At 47.2% G+C, this 12,520-nt stretch overlaps 1 protein-coding gene and 1 long non-coding RNA gene across 11 annotated transcripts in view; one reads left to right on the top strand and one right to left on the bottom strand.

The window, feature by feature from the left end:
* LOC112982207 (ubiquitin-associated protein 2-like) overlaps positions 1-5,618 on the bottom strand; it is a 225,542-nt gene extending 219,924 nt beyond the window's left edge. For 3 of the 8 annotated variants that reach the window (XM_064500343.1, XM_064500342.1, XM_064500351.1), the window contains exon 1: positions 5,229-5,372. The gene's annotated coding sequence lies outside the window, so the exon portion shown is untranslated. Of the gene's footprint in view, positions 1-4,199; positions 4,331-5,228; positions 5,374-5,541 lie in introns of those variants that run through there. The other 5 variants (XM_064500341.1, XM_064500347.1, XM_064500346.1 and 2 more) reach the window with 4 other exon arrangements.
* LOC135324319 (uncharacterized) lies at positions 4,338-12,238 on the top strand. Of its 3 annotated transcripts, none has more exons than XR_010385689.1 (4): positions 4,338-4,428; positions 7,068-7,191; positions 9,199-9,322; positions 10,939-12,238. It is a non-coding gene; the product is annotated as an uncharacterized LOC135324319 (long non-coding RNA). The 3 variants fall into 3 exon arrangements; XR_010385687.1 differs by lacking the exon at positions 4,338-4,428 and adding an exon at positions 5,694-6,930; XR_010385688.1 differs by lacking the exons at positions 4,338-4,428; positions 10,939-12,238 and adding an exon at positions 5,694-6,930 and having other exon boundaries at positions 9,199-9,435.
* Positions 12,239-12,520: the final 282 nt, after the last annotated feature.

Below are 12,520 nucleotides of genomic sequence, written 5' to 3'. Positions count from 1 at the left end.
AGCCCTTGGCATTTACCCATGTTCAAAACACTCGGAAACTCGTTCGGTGGTTATTGAAAGAAAGGTAAAGCACAAGACTGGGAAGTGAAATTCTGCTGGTTTTAGTATTGCTCCTCCCCATTGCACTTAGGCACCCAAAGTTAACATCTGTGAGTTAGGTCACTGTCACGTCAGTCTCAAAATGGATCACAAGTCAGTGGTCTGAAGAACTTGCGACCAAAACCCAAAATAGAAGACCAGTACCAAAAGATATCTGTCCCTTGAGCCTCAAGAGCATGGACCAGAATTGGTCAGTTACACTGAAGGACATGCTCTGTACATGCCTCGTTTCAGGAGGATTTGGCACCAGGATTCCTTTCAGATTCACATTGCAGAAATTTATCTAAGATGACCTGCAAGTTTTAAAATCAAGAAAGAAAAACAAATGCAAGACTTCAGAGAAAAGAAAAAAAGATCAGTAGTTGCCTCCAAATACAGGAAAACATGGACAATGTGATCACAGGAGATATCACTCAAACGTTTACCATTAAATATCCATAATTCAGTTAACACTTAAAACCAAATAGAAAGAGCAAATAAAAACAGTTTCAAAAGCCATATGCTCCATTCTTCGTCATTATATTCACCATTCTCAAAATACCTACTTGGCAAAACAAATACAGGAGAAAGAAAATCTTAGTTTTCTTTGCTCAAAAGCAATCTCAATATGGTCTCTAAAGCATCATCCTGCAAACTCCTACTTCTAGAAACAGGATTGCAGTCATAAGAAACAACTGAAATGTTCTAGGTGAAACCCATGCCACACACAGTAAAACTGCAAAAAGACTTCCTTGCTATACAGCTACCACTAAGTATATTTAAGAACATGGTCATAGCTACAGAATTCAAGTTTTACACCTTCAACCACAGGGCTGTCTAACAGATTAAGACAGACTTTTTTTTTCTTCCCTTAAACTAGATCTAAAAAAATGCAAATCTGATGGCTCAAATCTGAAGGTTGAAAGGAAAATATTTTTGTTTTCCTCATGTAACTTAGAATTCAAACGCTAAGTGATTCTGGAACACAAATTCTGCTGAACTAGCATCTCTTGCAGATCTGGAATCAACTGGGTTTCTTGTGCGATAAAGAATACCATAATATTCAGAACAGGAGTACTACTCCGGGTGAACCTTAAGTTTGGGAAAAGATCAAAGCCCCCTCAAAACTGGAAACATGTCTTTGTTTTTAATGCAAATTGGTACATTTAACCAGGTTAGTGGCTCCTCCAAGCTAATCTCTTGGAAGACTGATTTAAGGTGGAGAGGGAAGGGGAAAAGCTTGATGAGTTTACCTTCAAAAGAAGCCACAGTATCTCCCAGCTTTCACAAAGACAGACAGACAAAAGAAAATTTCAGGAGAACCGAGAGTAGAAACAACTCTATCCAAGGGAACAACATGCAAAGTTATTCACGAACCTACCTTGCAAGTTTTACAGTCTATAGAGAACATAAAACAACACGCTCAGCAAGAGTTGTTAAGTAGCAAAAGCAAGCTGAGCAAGCCATGAGATCTTAAGCATAAGGCTGTATCACCTTTAATCTACCTGCTAAATCCAGGACTGTATCTTGTCTTTAGTCACTGTTTTTTCTTCATAGTATTGAGAACTAATGGAGGGGATAAAGCCGAAGATAACATACTACTAAGTGGACTGTAAGACCCTCCCCAAGGTGGATCAGGAGTTCTGACAGTCAGCTGGCCAAAATTAAACAGCATGGGCTTTCGTGCTAGAGCAAAATGGAGAAACTTTTTGTACAATTTTTGAAAAACATGAACTTGTACGTATTGCAAAGGAGCTACTTCACAACTTTTCATTATGTCTATCACTACAAGGAACATAACCTGTTTAGGGAAATTATATGAAAAACAGTAGAAGTCCAAAACAGGTCTTCTCTGAAAAAGAAATTTGTAATGGGCTGCAAATGAGCAGACTGTATCAGAAAAAACAAAATCCAGCAAAACACTATCACACAAAAAGGTATTAAAGTGGATACTACTTGTATTTCCATTCAACAGTTTTGAAATATACAGATACATCACCAGGAGAGTTTCATCTATCTGCTCTCCTATTAAGGGGAAAAGTCACTTGCCTTTTCTTTCAGCAAGGTCATACAAGACTGTTGCAAATCTGAGAACAAAAAAAAGTTCTTCAGATCCCTGCTCCTGTGCTTTTACTAAGTAAAAGTCAAAGATAAATTAATCAAAGATATATATGTGCATGCTTATCCTCTCATGAAAGCCCTCTTCCAAGTACTGGTACTAAACGTTACTGATATCACTAATAAACATCACTATTAACACTAATTATTAATAGAATATTAATACTCTATGATACATATATTTCTCAAGTAATAGTCATAGGAGCATAATTAATAGTATCACTAGGGGGACACTAGCCATAAAACACACCAAAAATTGAATTTTATTGGGAAAACATCACTTAAAATAAGTCAGTGGAAAAAATACAAAACACCAAAAATTTACTTCTTAAGTTCCAAAAGAATAGCTTTAAAAGGGGAGAACTGAAAAAGAAAAAAAAAAAAAGAAAAGGATTCTGGTAATTGACAAGATTTTTCCTTGTTTTTTTTTTTCCTTAGCTTCCTTAGATTGCAGTGGTAAGTCTGTTAACGTCAAAGTCACCTAGAATGGTTAAATTCCTTCACAATTCATGGCACCAGGATCCTTTTCGAGGACTGGCCAACACAACGCAAATGAAACAACCAGCCTTAATTTCTGAATTTCCCTTTGTTTTTATTACTATAAAAAATTAAATCAATACACTGATAGAACTGCAACTAGAAAGAGCAGAATAAAGCTTTCCCACTACTCTCTGCCCCCCTCTTTAAGTTACCAAATGTTGTTGAGCTTATAAACACAATGCATACTCACTTCCCACAGTATACATCAAAATTTGTTTACACCAGTTAATCCAGTCTCTCCACGTAACATTCTAGGAGCCCCAACAATGCTGCAAGCTGATTCAGCTTTGCTTGCTTTTAAGTTACCTAGTGTAAGGTTAAAAATAAAATCTTTAAACTAGTTAGGTCAAACCACCACACAGAGATCAGGCTCAGGTATAAGTACTGAGTCAGTCAGGTAGGAATCCAAACCCAGGTTCCACTAGAGAATATGATATAACCAAGGGAATTGCTAAAAGGACCTGGTAAATATTAGAAAAAGCAAGGCCTTCAAAAGGCTAAGCTGATGCTGTTTGTTGTGAAGGGCTCCATTTCAATGGAAAGTGCTACTCCTGTAGGCCTGCACATCCTCCCCCCTCCCTTTCCTTCACTCACATCCAGCTCCAATTTCTCTCCTTGAAAAAAACAGCTGCTCTCATGCCAGGAAGGCCCCTCCATTTCACCAGCCACCACCATCCCAGAGGCTATTGCCTTGATCTGCTGCTTTATTATAAGCATTCATCATTTACTCAAATCAAGATGACTAGGGTCTGACTGCTGCTTGGTGGCAAGAGAACAAGTGGGCTGGCCCTTGCGAGCTTCCCCTTGCATAGCTCAACACAAACCCCTTAGTTTCTGTTTCACAAGATTGTACGTTCCTTTGAACACAGTCAAGAGGGCTCTGCATGTCCATGCTCTGGATGTTGACACACCTAGAAGAGAGAAGCTTCAAACCTGATTCACCCTGACCTACTCCCAGGCAGTACTGAACAGCATTTCAGACGTTTCAGCACATTTTTTAATTCTATTTAACATCACGGAGTTCAGATCCTTGCAACTGGACTTGAAGGGGAAACAAATCCCTTTCTACACACTGTTTCTTGTGTGTTTCCAACAGTTCACTTTCCTGCTGTGATTTCCGTCAGCAACAACAGCAAACACAGAGGAGCTTGCTTTTTCAAACACACATAAGCGAGCCCACAGCAAAGCCCTGCCCTGATACAGTTCTCAGCAGCTACACATAATCAGGGGCAAGGAAAGACTAGGTAGAGGAGGTTAACAGAGAGAACAGTTCATTCGTAGTCATGTCCTCAAGTAACCTGCTGTCGAGATGTTGTTAGCAAATTCTATGTAGCTGCAACCCTGATGGTGACACGGCTGCCCTGCCCCCCTTACCGGAGAGGATGCACACAGGAAGGAGATGAGGAAAGACGACATGGAAGTAAAGCTATACATAATATACAAATCAATAGTTATTCACCCACTTGTTCCTTTCCTGGGCTGTCAGCTCTCCTTGGACCCGATTCGGGATTAGGAACAAACCTGAAGGCACACCCCCTCCACTAGCACCACTCTCCTCCGAGGGGTCCAGGCAGGACCCCCTTGCTCACACACCCAAGGCCTCCTTCCTTCCTCCCTCCCCTCCTTCGCCCGCAGGGAGCGAGGAGAGGCACGGACCCGTCGGGAGAGAAAACCCCAGGCCTCTTCTGTAAGGTACGGAGGAGCAAGGAGGGGGAGGAGAGAGGCAGCAGAAACCCCCGCCTCAGCAGAAAGGGTGCCAGAAGTGAGGAGGGGGGAAGCAAAGGCGCCTCACTCACGGCAGCCGGAGGGAGAGGCGGGGGGAGCCCCTGCTCCCCTCCGCGCGGGGGATGAAGCGCGCCCGCGGCGCGGCTCGGGGCAGGGCGCCACCGCCGCCTGCCGCCCCGGCCCTCGCAGGGGCCTGCGCTCCGCCGCCCCCTTCCCGCGCCCCTCGGGGGGAGCGGGGGGGGCCGCGCCGGCGATGTAGGGCAGGGCGCAGCCTCCTCCCAGGCGGCCGGCAGTGGGGAGGACGCCAGGAAAAGTAGGGCAGAGCCGCCCCCCCCGCGGCGAGAGGCGGCCGAGGGGCGGCAGGCCCCGAGCACGGCGCGGCGCCCCGCGGGGAGGGGCGGCCCCGACGGACGGGCGCCCGCCGCCCCCCGCCCTGCGGACAAAAGCTCCCGCCGGGACGGGGAGCCGGGCCGCCGCGACGGGACGCGGCCCAGAGGCCCCCGGCGGTGGCGGCCGGTTGGTGGGGGGGGGTCACCGCCCGCCCCCGGACCGTTGAGGGGGGAGGGGCCGCGGCGCCCCCCCCGCCGCGCGCGGGCTCGGCCCCCTCCCCCCGCGGCGCGGGGCAGGCGGTGGGGGAGGGGGCGCAGGCCCGCCAGCGCGGCCCCCTCCACCGCCCCCCCCCACCACCCCCAGCCCCGTGGGGGGGGGGGGGGCGCGGGGGCTCCGGCCTCGCGGCCCCCCTCCCCGCGCCCGGCCCCGCTCGGTACCTGCCCAATGTGCTCACAAAGCAGCAGCAGCAGCGGCGCCCACCACCGTCACGTGACCGCCCCTCGCGTCTCTCTCTCTCTCTCTCTCTCTCTCCCCCCCCCTCTCTCCCTCTCCCCCTCCTCCTCCTCCTTCTCCTCCTCCTGCTCCCTCCTCCACGCGCGCGCGAGGCCGCTCCCCCGCCACGTGACGCGGCGCCAGCCGGCGCGCTCGCCTGCCTGCCTGCCTGCCTACCGGCCGGCCGGCCCGCGCGCGCGCCCCGCCCCCGCCCCCCCCAACCGCGCGCGCCGCGGCCGCGCCTCGCCCCTCACACACCGCCAGCGCGCGCTCTTCCGCCTCCCCGCACCACGTGAGCAGGGCGAGGGAAGCCGGACCCTTCCCCGTCACGTGACCCGGGCTCCGCGGAAGGGGAAGCCTGGCACCGCCCACTACCCGGGCGCTACGTCACAGGGGGGCGGGGGGCCGTGGCGGCGCCGCGGGGAGCGTTTCCTAGCGGGGCCTCCCTGCCCCTCCCCACGCCGGTCGGCGCCGCCCCGGGGCTGGTCGCGGCGTGGCCGTTGCCGAGCGGCCGTTGCCGCAGCGCGGCGCTGGTGCGGAGCGGAGCGGAGCGGAGCAGAGCGCGCCGGTGGTGCCGGGGCGGCCTGAGCGGCGCCGGAGGCGGCCGGGCCCTCCAGATCGCGGCCCTGTTCGCCGAGGTGGCGGTTCCCGCTGAGGGCTCTGGTTTTGTGGTCCATTTCTTGTTTTAAGGCTTGTTTTTTTCTCCCCCCCCCCCCCGGTCTTGGCGGAGGTGGCTGTGCATGTCGCAGTCGTTACGCCCCACACATGCCCTTCGGCCCCCCGATGCCAGGCATTGCGTGGGCAAGAGGTCGGGGCTCTCGAGAGCTCCCCGGTTCCCTCTCTGGAGGTTTGGAGGTGTTGCCATAGGGCCTCAGCTGTCCCCAACCACCCTCAGGACTGGGGAATCCAAAAGCTGCTTTGTGCTCTTGCCGTTCCCTAGAGCAGCTGGGAAAGGAGACGCAGTTTTGTGCTTACGTGTACTTTTTCAGTCTTATGCTCTTTTGCCAGGTTGGCTGCCCAGAGGCACCCTGTTGTCAGGAGGAGTCCCGCGAGGCACCAGGCCAAAGGATAGCTGCAGTGCAGGAGGAGCGGGGAAAGGAGAGGATGCTGGAGACTACTGGAGAGCAGAAAGGGAGTGGCACTGCAGGAGCAGGGCTGGAGCGCTCCACGCAGCTTCTGGCAGTGCCCCAAAGCACAAATGGCAACCTAAATTGAGCGGTGACAGGGCAGACAGTGAGGAATAGAGGCAGCTTGGCCTCCAGGGAGGGGAGGTTCAGGCTGTGATCCAGGAAAAAAAGAGAACCTTTCCCTTTTTCCTTTCATCCTGCTGTGAGTCTTTCCCCCTGGGCCCTGTGCAACAACTCTCTGGTTGCCCAAAATGTAGCAGATGTACCCTTGTGGCAGTTCTTCTTTGTAAGGCCTGACATATTAAAAGGGCCGGGGAGGTTACCTTAGCCTATGTGGAGATTTGTCTCTGCTGAGCAGGCATGGTTGGTAAAGGCACTTGGGACATGAGATGTTGGAACACTTGTTCATGCCATGGTGCTTCCAGAGATAAGTGTCCTCTGGTTTTTGTCCCTTTCTGTGGCCTTGCTTCCATTACTGCTGTTTGTTCATCCTCTTCTGCTTGACCACCAAGCTGTCTAGGTAAGTAGAGAAGGACATCAAATCTCATTTTCCTCTCGCCAGTATCTGAAAACTAATCAATGTTGGTTTTGCTTTTGACTTCTCTGCTTAGCCAGAGTAGATGGATTTAAATGGCCTGCTTCCTTGATTTCTATTAGATGGGCAGGAGCCATGACAGTTCGCATCATTTGGAAGCAGCAAGACCTTCCCATCCCCATCTTCTCCCAATAAAACAGAGGGGCCTTTAGAGAGAAGTCGAACTTCAGCCCAAACAGCACACAGGTAGTGTTGATTTTCTTGAGGCAGCTGTTGATATTTTGCTTTATTACTGTTGGGGGGAGGGAATTAATTATAGCTCTAAACAGAGTTTCACAAGGTTTGTGACAAACATGTCTGCGGCTCCATAATCTGTGCAGATTTAATCAGCAGTATTAGCATTCTTTCATCATGACTTGGCAATACTATGCTAATCAAGATGGATATTTGATGTGCAGCACACAACAACAAAGGGTGAGAGCTCTTGGGATGCTGTAGTCAGATGGTGTGGTGCCAGCTGGAGGATGTCTCCAAATATCACACGGAATCCAGCCTAGGAGCATTTGGAATAAGAGAAAATTAAATGAGGATGCCAGGACAAAAAGCAGTGTGGACTTCTCTCTGCTGTGTGTGGAGTAAATACAAATGGGAAAATAGTGTACTTTACTATTAAAGCTTCCAGAGGAGAGCTAAAGACAAAATAACGGAGGTTCAGGGACAGGGATTCTTGCCCTTGCTCTGGATGTCCAGTACATCAGAGTTGGAGAGGAGACCCTGAACTAGGCAGAGCAAAGGTTTGACAAAGCCTGACAGGCAAATCCTACCTACTTAGCTACTTAACTCACCCACCTCTGCCTATGTCATGACTTTATCAGCCATTACAAGGATTTGCAACCTTTTGAGTTTTCCAGCTACTAAAAAATATTCCAGTGGAGGAGCAAATCCCACTGTGCCGTATTTTTAAGCTTCTTTGAGGTGTGCTTTTCTTAGTCACCTATTGCAGATTTCTTAAATAGTCTGCAGTCTGCATACCACAGGCTGAAAACCACCATTGTGGTGGGGTGGCAATCTGCTTGTCAGTCAAATTTAGTTTTGTTTTGTTTTAAAAAAGGTACTTGTGTTAAGAACACCCCCCTGTTCCAGAATTCTGTTCTACTTCTGTGTTACAGACAATAACGATAAATGAGAGCCATCTATTCCTCACAGGCTTGGCTGCTAGTGACCAATCATCCCTCCTCTTGATAATGCTCACTTCTACTTCCTACGCTGCCTGCGCTTGCCTCTCAGACTGTCCAGACAATGAAGTTCAGACCAGTTTTTCTCAATTTAGTCTGAAGTTTGCATTTTCTTTTTGTTGTTTTTTTTTCCTGAACTATATCACTTGGTCTAATACAGATATTATTCTTCTCTACAAACTGATCTTATACCATTAACTGATCACACCTGCATCAGCAGCATTACCTTTCTCTAAAAAGGTACTCTAGTAGCCTCAGAGAGCCAACATAACCTAGTCGTAGTCACAGACTCCATCAAGGAGATGGTCCATGCTAAAGAACCAAACTTGACTTTAACATTTTAGTTGAGTTTGTGGGGAATTAGGAGTTATAGTGGAGCAATTGAAAATCTTGGATGCATAAAAAAGTTGCGTCAAGAGATATTACCACTGGGTGTACCAGGAGTTACTGCTGCCATAAGACTTGGGATGATGTTCTTAAAAATTCAGTCTAGAAATGGGTTTTAATGCATTTGTGTTAATATCCATGCAGAAGCAAGGCTTCATCAATGTTTGTACTTGAAAGAGTTGCCATTTCAGTTATGGAAGCAAGCCCTTCTAGTATAGATGCTATTCACTGATTCAGAACATTAATGGTAGAAAGGGTAATGATATCATTGTGTCTGGTCTTCCTAGAGCCCAGGCTATTAAAGTTCCTAACATGCAGGGGCTGCATTAGTCCCTTGTGTCTAAGCATCATCCTGGGAATTCATGCTGCATTGCTTGTTCACTGTAATCCTTAAATCCTTTCAGAGTTGGTGCCTTCCTGGTGGCAGACCATATTCTGTAGGTGCAGCCTGCAGCCCTTGCTCCAAATTTTCTAACCTTGTAATTTGGCTATATTAAAAAGATGATGCATTTTCATGTGACCAGATTCTGAAATTGCTCTGTAAAACTGCCCTATCCTCTTTGTTATTTTCCATTCCTCCAAACTTTCCTGTGAAATATTTTATCTGCAATGACTTTATACTTATTTCCAGATTGCTGAAGAGACTGTTTAATAAATCTGAGCCTGGTATTGATCCTGCAGAACCTCATTAGAAACACCTGTTTCAGGGAGGATGTTGGCAGTCCTTAATCCACGTGGCATGTGCTCTGCTAATGGTGAGCACTACCTTTGTTCTGTCATACTCCCAGATTTAATTCTATGACATGCTGGCTGTTATCTTTATCAGCCAAACAATCTCTAAGAATTAAACAGGCTTTGTTTAACAAGATTTGTTTTCTACACAGTCATGTTGCCAAGCATTAACTGTATGTGTAGCCTTGAATTCTTTATTAGTCATATCCCTTATCAGTTTTCCATTATTTTACCTGTCTGTTACATCAAGGAAAGTAGTCTGTAGGTATCTGGTCAGCCCTCTGTGCCCTGCTCACACAGTGGCATGCTTCCAACCTCCTATAATTTCCCAAGATTAAAATTATCCCTATCAAGCCAGAAATTTCCTTTGCCAGCTCTTAAAGAAATCTTGGGTGCAAATACCCTAGGGCCAGTGATAGAAAAGCATTTTCTGACTGTTAAATGTTACTTAGTATTAGTGAGACCATCAGTTAATAACCAACTATTTCTTCTGTCCCACCGTGACACTAGCATAGGATCCTGCTTCTTCTTAATGGAACAAATATTTTTAGAATGCTTCTACTTTTATAATCATCTGTTAGTACTTTTAAAGCAGTCTACTAATGGGCCAATACAATTGCTAGAAGTTGTTCTTTAACAGCTTAAAAGTTCTTACAAGCAAAAAAAGTCCTTTTGCTGGTATAGGTTATAACAGTTCCTCTAGCAGAATAAAGTAGAGGAATTTGCTTTATCTGTTTCTCTTCTAATTTAGTTACAGGCCCACTCATAATTTACCTCTGTGCAATGTATCCAGGTTTCAGATCAACCATGCAGACACGCACGAGTTGTTTTCATGCAGAGCTAGTGCACTCTGGGATGGACGATTAGCTCAGCTCCACAAGTGCAAAGCTATTTCAGTTACTTGGCCTCATCAACATGAGCCAGCCATTGCTGAGTTGATGCGAAGTTTTATTGAACTAATATTGTGCCCCATTAGAGACTTTTAAGCATCCTTGCCTCATGCTCTACAGTGCTTCTCTCAGTGCTCACAGAGCGTCTGCATTTATCAGATGGGTTCTAATGCGCCTAGTGGAATCTTAACCCTCCCTTCATGCCGATAATGGAAATGCGCCTGTAATTCATTGGTAATAAACTAGTAGTGTTGTAAAGAGGAAGCTAGATGCTCCACTATTTGCTGTTTTCCCTAGACTTCAGCTTAGGATAAATGACAGCTACTTTTATCCTGCAATGTATTTTAGAGAATGTGTAGAATAGAATGTCTGAGGATATTTGCCAGCTATAGTTAAACATCAGTCACCTGCTATAAATTATAAAAGGGCCATTTGTAGATGCAGCAACTGGCAGTGGCAGGAACAAATCACTGAGCTTGAGAGGATGGGGGAATACAGACTGGTCAGCCTCGCCTTAGTCCTCGGGAAGGTGATTGAGCAAATAATCCTGGAAGCTGTTTCCAAACATATTAAGGACAGGAAGGTGACTGGGAGTAGTCAGCATGGATTTACAAAGGAGAAATGATGCTTGACTAGTCTAAGAGCCTTCTATGATGAAATAACTAGCTCAGTAGATGAGGGGAGAGCAGTGGATGTTGGTCTTGATTTTAGCAAGGCTTTTGACACTTTTTCTCCTAACATCCTTGTAGACAAACTAAGGAAGCATGGCCTACATAAATGGACAATGAAGTAGACTGAAAACCTGGTTGAACTGCTGGGCCTAAGTGCATGAAGTCCAGTCAGAGGCCAATCACTAGTGGTGTATCAGATGGGTCAAGAGTGGTGCCGGTACTGTTGAACGCCTTCATTAATGACCTAGACGATGGAACAGAGTGCACCCACAGTGACTTTGCAGGCAAAACAAAACTGGAGGGAGTGGTTGATGCACCAGATGGTTCTGCTGCCATGCATAGGAACTTCAACAAGCTGGAGAATCACAGAATAGTTGAAGTTGGGAGGGACCTCTGGCGAACATCTGGTCTAGCTCCCCAGATGGACACACTGCGGCAATTCCAGCAAAGGGCCATGAAAATAATTGAAGGACTAGAGCATTCGACATATGAGGAGAAGCTGAGAGAGCTGGGATTGTTTAACTTGGAGAAGGCTCAGGGGGATTTCATCAAGGCCTGTAAATACCTGTTGGGGGTGGAAATAAAGATGGAGCCAGACTCTTTGCAGTGGTATCCAGTGACAGGGCAAGAGCCAATGAGCACAAGTTGAAATACACAAAATACCATTTAAACATAAGAAAAAACTTTTTTACTGTGAGGGTGGTTAAACAATAAAACAAGATGCCCAAAGAGGCTGTGGAATCTCCATGCTTAGAGACAGTCAAAAGCCACTGGGCATGGTCCTGGACAGCCTGCTTTGAGCAGGGGGGTTGGATCAGATGGTCTCCAGGGCTTCCTTCCAACACCAACTATTCCATGATTTTTAGAGTATAGGAATGCAGCATTTGGGGGTTTGACTAGACCTTTTTGACCATTTCCTATTCCAAGGGTGTGTCATTAAGCTGAGGGAGAAAGGCAATGGGGAAGACCATGACATTTGAGCCAGATTTTTTTCTGTAGTTACTTTTTCTGTAGAGTGCAGAATTTTCAAGCTCTGGATGCTTCCCTCATGCTAAGCAAAGAGTTTAGCAGCCCAGGGCACAGAACTAAAACCTTTTCCCAAAACCAAATGTGCTCCAAGCACAACACACAACAGCACCAAGGTGACAGTGAAAATAAATCTTTTGCAGTCAAGGCTTATTCATACAGGTAAAAAGCTAAAGCTAAGTTCCTGTGTCCAGCACCCCTCAGCAGCAGGAAGCACACTGCCCCCACAGCAAGTGAAGAGGTGGATAATGCTTTCATGTATTTGCTAGAAACAGTCCAAGCAACTGTTACTTTGACTTTTTGACCACAGCTGTGCACCTAAGGCCTGTGGCTCATCTCTTACCTCTCCCAGCTTGTGGTATACCTTAATGAAGAGGGGCAGGTAAGAGCCTGTGTGCAGGATGGTGCTTTGGAGCAGCTGATCAGTAGCTTCTGAGTGCCATGTTGGCAGCATGGTCCCTTGAGCTGTGCAGGGGGCTGAATCCATTCTGACATTTTTTATTCCAGATAAGGAGGCTGGGGGGAGGAACTGAAGAGGTTGGGAGACAAAGCACTGAGGTGCTTGTTTTCTCTTCACTGTGAACTTGCTCACTTTCAGTCTCTAACAGAAATGGGATTCCCATGCCCCAAGAAT

This window comes from Dromaius novaehollandiae, chromosome W, assembly GCF_036370855.1.
Source record: "Dromaius novaehollandiae isolate bDroNov1 chromosome W, bDroNov1.hap1, whole genome shotgun sequence".
Lineage (NCBI taxonomy): Eukaryota > Metazoa > Chordata > Aves > Casuariiformes > Dromaiidae > Dromaius > Dromaius novaehollandiae.
The sequence above is the reverse complement of the archived record's forward strand: the minus strand, read 5'-3'. Positions and strand labels throughout refer to the sequence as shown.